At 38.1% G+C, this 7,504-nt stretch overlaps 1 pseudogene; it reads left to right on the top strand.

Annotated features, from left to right (window-relative positions):
- Positions 1–3,255: 3,255 nt before the first annotated feature.
- Positions 3,256–6,566, top strand: LOC116253210 (amino acid transporter AVT1A-like; annotated as a pseudogene).
- The last annotated feature ends 938 nt before the right edge of the window (positions 6,567–7,504 follow it).

A 7,504-nucleotide genomic window follows, 5' to 3' on the forward strand; every position in this document is an offset into this window, starting at 1 on the left:
TCAACTCAACCCTTTTAGTTTTAGGTTGAAATTAACTGCTTTTGATCATTTTAACAAGAAGCTCCATGAAGAAGGTTATTAACACGATCAAACCGGTCTTGCATCAATAATGTTAGAGAATAAATGTAGGCAAAATAATCAATTTTACAAAAAAGCACATCATAAAAAGAAAGAACGGATGCCAAGTAGAAGATTTAGCATGTTTGATCGTTTCGAAAACCACATATGGCTTCAAAACCTCATACGGTGGACTTATGAAAGGTTAAACCATGCACCCCACCACGAACAATGGCTTTTCAATGAAATACACGCTCAATCGTTTTTTACTCAATCACGATCCTAAGTAAGAAACAAAAGATGACGAACTTGCCAGCATGTCGCTCTAGTTTCATTTTGTCCTCATAAGTCAGTCCCGCACATATAAAATGTGGATTTGTGGTCCTAAGAATATATGCTCATACTTTTTACGTACATGCTTGCTTATATTCATTTTCGGCTGTTATATAATATATGTGTCATTATTTTGGTCAATTCTAAACGTTGTCGTCGTTTTTTTTATGTATACTACCAACGTGCACATCTTGTCGATCAAAATTAGACTCTATTGTTAAAGAGGTCTCACGCCATTTGGATCAGCTCAAAAGAGTCGCTATTCTTGTGTGATACAACATTTTCACAAGAAAAAAGATTTTATGTGTTCAAATTGATAATAGAGTTCATTAATCTTAAGCATATTTTATACATAATGTCTATTGTTGGTGCGTTGTTGGTCCGAGGGCGTCGATCCGCTTCCAATGGGTTCCCCCTGATTTTTTATTGCAAGTTATTAGTTCTTCGAAAAAGAAATCTAAAATAAATTGCTTTCAGCCATCAAACTTAACTCAACTTAAAAGAACAATTATGTTTCTGATACTTCACAATATTCGTGACGATGAAAAGGAAGTTTGATACTGTGAAAGGGTAGAGTATACACATACCTATAACCAAGGGCAGAGCCAGGATTTTTTCTAGGGTCGGGCCAATACGATTTGCGGGCTGGGTCAGGGTCGGGCCAAGAGGAGCGACGATGAGCAACCGGTCGGACCATACTAAAAAAATTTGATTTTTTCAATGTAAAAAACAAAAGAATTCCTGGGCTCACCCGGGCCATGGCCCGAGTGCCCTCCGCCCCTGCCTATAACTCGATGACAAAAGACATGCACGTATAGCTGTTTTATATGTCTATTTCTCTCCTCCCTACCTAAATTCCAAAACTGGTTATGTTCACATTATTGGAGTGTGATGTTTGATCTATATTTAATAAGGGTATTCATGTAATTTTATGTTTTATAGGTTCGAACTAATCTCCATTTTTAAGAGGGGTGGTTTCTTGTATTCTTTGATTCTTCTTTGATAGTAAACAACAGTGTGCGACCGTGTGGATGTATGACAATATTGTCTCTGAACTAAGCAAAATCTTTATCTCTTCTTCATTATCTTATTCGTGTTGAGAGAGAAAGATTGTCCCTAGGGTGTGAAATTATCAAAATACCCCTGACCAATAAAAAAAGACTCTCTACAAGGACAAGAAAAAAGTAATTAAAAAGTTAAACATCCAAAAAAGATTTTTTTTTTTTTTTGAAAAATTCCCAAAATACTCAAACTCCCCTTTCTTTTTTTTTTTCTTTTTTTTGGTTGCAGATCTATTGCATGCACCACCTCATATTTACTGTGACTTCACTTTCTAGATTTATAAATATTTTTAGACTGACAGTACCAATTCCGGGTACGCTTGACCCGGTATCCATCCATATTCTTCAACTAGAACCCCTTTTCTATCAAATTAAGGACAACATTCAACATCCAGCTTGGACAAATTTGAGAAATATGCTTTACTTTAGAAAATCGAGTCCATGCAATTCATGCATAACAAAACTTCTATAAGTCCATAATCTGGTGGGTATCAGAACACTATGGCCTCAAAAAAGCAACTTTCTTTTGTACAAGTTCATAGCAAGGCCATTGATTAATTCTCTCTTTTGCGCAAGTTTATGGTTGGGTTCCTTTGATATGGTCTTGCGCTTGAAATTTCAGGTGCGTGATCTTTGATCGACCTTGATTGAGCGATATATAGGTGGATCGGTTTTAATTTGTCCCGCATAGAAGGTAGGCAGCCCAACTACATGGTGGCGGACCTGTTTTGATAAAGAAGCAAAATCCAACTGAACAGAAGTTTGTCATTTTTGAGCACCAAAGAACGTAGGCAGAGGGATCATGGACACATCAATATAGCCGACCAAGTCATAAATAGGTAGTAAGGGGATGTTTGTTATTAATAAGTTAGTTACTGTTTTACGAATTCATCTCAAACATTAAGGCAAATTCATGGAACACTATCTGAAATGTGCTTCAATTTTTACAATATGTTACTGTTGCCGTTTGGTATGGTGTTTCTTCATTCTGCCCCAAATTTTAAGGCATATTTGTCGGAATTGGGACTTCCAAAGAAGATGCTAAGTCAGCAATGAGCTTGATTTCTAGAAAGTGATGATGGTTGTTCAAACCTTGGTGAACGAAAACATTTTGTATAGACCTGACCTTTGTTGTTTAGAGAAATTGGAGGAGCTTGAACTGGAAGAGTTGGATGCCATGAGAAAGCTGCTTTAAGAGGACTTGGATGCCATGAGAAATTAAATGCAAATCAAGGAAAACGATATGGAAAGGAGCCGAAGTCTTTAATGGGGTTTGGTTGTTTTATAATCTACGTATATCCTTTGCTCCCTGAATTTTTCTCGGTGCCTCATTGAGTTCATGTGATGGATTACATAAACAGGGTTACATTGGTTATACTTTCCAATCTTCATTTCACAGGATATGCAAGGTTTCCTCCGTTCTTCATTTTCTTTCATATCTCCTAAGGAGATTTAGCCCTTGAATATATCGCCGGTCTCTATACTTATCTGTTGACAGCCAGGCTTCCTTTCATCCCAAAGATATTACTCGCAAATTATGGGCATGTAGATGCAATATATCTATATAAAAATGTGAACGGATTTGAACGGTACGCTAAAAGAGAAAGGTGTAGGTATCTGAATCAGCAACATTAATGTTTTGAGGATAAGAATTTCAGTCTTCAGTTTGCTCATAATTACTGCCATTTCGAACTGAAAGTCTGAAATACTTCTGTAACCATGCGAAGAATGTCTCTTCTTCTTTAAGTTTCTCCTTGATTGATTAAAAAATTTTGTTAAGTTGTTGTGACCAGGTGTTAACGTGATGGTGGGAGTTGGGCTTCTGTCTACGCCATTCACAATAAAAGAAGCTGGACGAACCAGTTTGCTTGTCTTAGTCTGCTTTGCAGTCGTGCTGCTACTCAGGCATTCTCATGGGACGTTGCATGGGAAGCAGAAAAGGTCAAATTAGCTACACGGACACTGCGCCGGCTGCGTATGGAAAATACGGGCGCCTTTTTATTTTTGTAAGCAACTTTTGTTTTTCCATTAATTGTTGCCATTACTTATGCTAGAGTGCTTCTTGTTTATCTGGTCAGCGAGAGAGAGACAGAGACAGACAGAGGCGTGCCGGCATTCAAATTTACTGCAGCGACTTGGAGGATTGCTTAAGTTTTTTAGTTCCTTCTCCCCACCTTATTTGCCATCTTCTAGCCTACTCATCCTTCCCATTTTCAAATTGCAAATGCATTGTCCAATTTTCCCTTAACCAGAACAGCACCAGCCTTGAGTTTATAGACCTCTAATTGTGGTTCACAGTATTTTCCAATTTGATTGAAAGGAACTGCCATATTCGATCAAGAAACACTGTCTTGCCCTTGACTAAAATGTGATTTTCGATATAAGTGAAATTGTGAAAGAGAGTATTTTTTCTTAATACTGATTTCGTTGTTGTGATCTCCCTTTTGAAAAACTAAGAACCAAGTAAAGAGAATATTTTTTCAATATACAGATAAAGAACTTTTGACAATTCAAAATCAATGCTCCAGAATTTTTTGGGTTTAATATGGGTTCTTGTCCATTTCCTATATTTTTGCAGACAAGATCACATCCATTCAGTTAGATTCAAAACCATCTTTTCTGCCTACTCACTTGTTCAACTAACCAAGTCAACCTATTGAAACAATACAGGCAAATTACATATTCAGTCTGTCAAGGACTATAAGAAATCTACTGTCCATTTGAAGGGAAGAGCATTCAATTTAGAAGCACATACGAATGATAAAGAGAAAAGTTGTTCGTAAAATTAGATCCTGCAGGGACTGAGAAGGTACACCCAAGGAGTTCTATTGCTGCGCCAAGGATAGTTCAGACCTCGGTTTCCTTTCCAACTTCTCTCCAAATTATCCACATTATCCACGGAATTGGAATAAGCATGCATCATCTTGGAAGGTGATACTCTGGCAAGGTTATTTCCGGACACTTGGCTCAACTGGGCTGGCATTCATGTCGACTCTGTGCATTTTTTTGGAGTTTTAACCGGCCTAACTGTCATCCCACCAGTTTGGTTAAGAGACCTGTGCCACGCCTTTCAGGTGCTCTGTATTTGCTTTAACTCCTCTTTCTCTTACTACCAATTTATTTGTCATTTATGTATGCTTGTGAACAACAAACAAGCCAAGTGCTATAACAGGAACCTGTAGCTTCACTCTGAACTGGGTTCTTCATGCTCATGGTGCAGCTGGTGGTGTTCTTGCGACCAGTTTAATCTCCCTTTCACTGTTTCTTGTGGGCACAACTGGTGCCGTAGGATTTCATCAAACTAGCCCTTTTATTAACTGGAGTGGTCTTCCATTGGCGATTGGGGTACATGGGTTCTGCTACTCAGGGCACTCTGTTTTTCCTAACATATATCAGTCAATGGCTGATAAAAAAAAAAATCAACCAGGCTCTGGATGTTTGATAGGTGAACATTTTGTTGTTGCATCTTTACTAATATATAGTGCCTCTACATAATATTTCTCTTGTTATTCCACAGCTTCCTTCTGGGCACTTCTATACATGGTTCGGTTGCCGATAAGGGTCAGGGAACATTGTGCCAAATAACCTTGAACATGCCAAAAAATGCTTTTGCTTCAAAAGTTGCACTGTGGAGTGTGGACAACAGTAAGCATCCAAGTACCTTGGTTTCTGTGACCATGTTTTTCCGGTAAATATTCTTAACAATGATTTCTTCTATCATTATAACTTACTCTACTAATCTTATTATCTATTCTTTTTCTCCCCAGGTGATATGTCCTTTTACCAAGTATCCCTCTAACGTAGTCTACATGCTACAGAAAATTATAGGCAATGTTGTCTCCTTCTAGCCTTTGCTAGTGATGACTCTAATTTCCAGAGTTTTTTTCCAGCAGAACTTGACTCCCAAACACTGAACAGATACGCCTTGCTTCTGACTCCCGTAGAAGAGGCCACAGAAGAATTGTTTCCAGTAGGGACCCGATATCACGTGCTGCTTTCCATGCTCATAAGTCGCACTGGTTGCCTCAACTGTTTGTGTTGCTTTCCTTCTACCCTTTTCTGGTATGCCTACTTGTACTAAGAATCTGTATAACTTTCAGAGGGGAGCTCTAATTGCATTGGAAAAATTGGCTTGTTGCTAGCATCCTTTAAAAATTGTGAATGAATTAAAGAACTATACAGTCTTTGAGCGTGTATCTTATGGACATCAAGTTGCCAGCTGAACCCAGAATATATTGTATAGTCTTTCATTTGGTTTTGAAACCTTCGGTGAACCGACATGGGCTGAATCATCTGATTCTGGCTTACTTTTCTGATTCATGGAACAGAGTGGCAAAATTTTGAAAAATTCTATGCTCTCCCTGCATTGTCTCAGTAGAGAGAGCCGATAGAATATGTACTAGGCTGCATCACATCAATAAAGAAATCCGACTTAAATTCTGCATTGCACTGCTGCCTATAAGACAGTCATGAGGACTACAGAAGGTTCTTTTGTGTGGAGCACATTGATAACTCAGTTGTGGTCAAGCTAACGGTTTGTTGGAATAGTCAAGAATTAGCTAAATATGAGATTGGCATGTGAAATGAATCCAATTGCTTTATTATTTCATTTTACATGATTCATCTACTAGTACAACATACATGCGCCTAATCAGCACTCTGATTACTTTTCAGTCACCTAACTGTTCTTGCTTCTCAATGTGCTGTATGGACAGGTCTGGTGATGGCTTTAATTGGCTCGCTTCTTAGTTCTCTTATGGTAATAGTTATGAAGGCATCAGTTTACCTTATAGTTTGGGTACACATTTTTCTTTTCTTGCCCGGATCACCAACGTTGACCAAACGTCCATCCTTCTTCTGCTATTGTGTTGATTGCAGTGTGCTGTCCTTCCTTCACTTTGTTTCTTGAAGATAGTAAAAAAGAAGGCTTCAGATGTTGAGGCCAGACTACACAAAGTAAAATTGTGTGCGCATTTGCATTTTTCTCTTGGCTACTTATTCTGGCTTGTTTTTGTTTATTGGGTTGCCCTTAATATCATAATCATTGGGCTGAGCATGGTTGGAGCTGCTTTTGGCACATATTCTTCTGTATCTCGAATCCTACAAAGCTATTGAATCCTTCCGCATTTGGAACTTAACTGTTTGTGCCTGCAAGCAAAGAAGCCAACTTCAATGTTTTTGCTTCATCAGCAGTGTAACACTTTTGTAAGGAACAGAAACGTATAGACAATTGCTTTCTTTCCTTTTCTGTGACATGGCAGTTGAATGCTTATTTATGCATAATATATATGTTGCAGTTCTCATTTTAACAAACGCATTTTAATACATTGACCTCACAACGTCAATGATTTTGAAAACCACATTCTTCAAATGTTTTAGTATCTCCTTCAATTTTGGGCGACCAAAGACTATGATCAAAGAAATATCAGGCTCACCATCACTGTGGGCCAAGAACTGATTTTGAATCAGCCAATAGATGATGGATATGTGGGAGCATTTTAAGATCATTTGGCAATAACTAAGTCCAAGCGTTCATTGATTGGCTTAAACGAGAGCTGGTAGAAGTCCGTTTGCCAAGTTCATGATAAACAACCAGAGTCTAGAATGGGGGAGGTGAAAAAACAACCTAGATTATGATAATCTAGTTTGTTTTCAAATGGGATCTGACATGGTTAATTTAATGGATTTCCCATTTTTCATTTTCCTGAATCCAACCTGACCCGAACTCTAGTGGGTACACTGTTTTGGATCAAAGCTCTTTGTAACCTTACGATATGGACAAAACTCCTTTGACTAAACTAAGACCTTATAAATGATATTACATAACTCTACCAACAGTAGTTTTCCTATGAATTTCAATGCTCTTAAGTTGTTTTCTTTTCTCCTGAGAATTAAACTGGGATGTGGTTTGTTCACTCTGCCTACATACTGATGTAGTAACTATGAGGGTTTGGAATGATATAGGGTGTGCCTCAGTTGTGATGCCGGCAGTCATGATTCAATTTTCATTCTGTCAGTTCACTAACAACCAATGATATTGAATGGCACCTGAT

This window comes from Nymphaea colorata, chromosome 4 (genome assembly GCF_008831285.2).
Source record: "Nymphaea colorata isolate Beijing-Zhang1983 chromosome 4, ASM883128v2, whole genome shotgun sequence".
Classification (NCBI taxonomy): domain Eukaryota; kingdom Viridiplantae; phylum Streptophyta; class Magnoliopsida; order Nymphaeales; family Nymphaeaceae; genus Nymphaea; species Nymphaea colorata.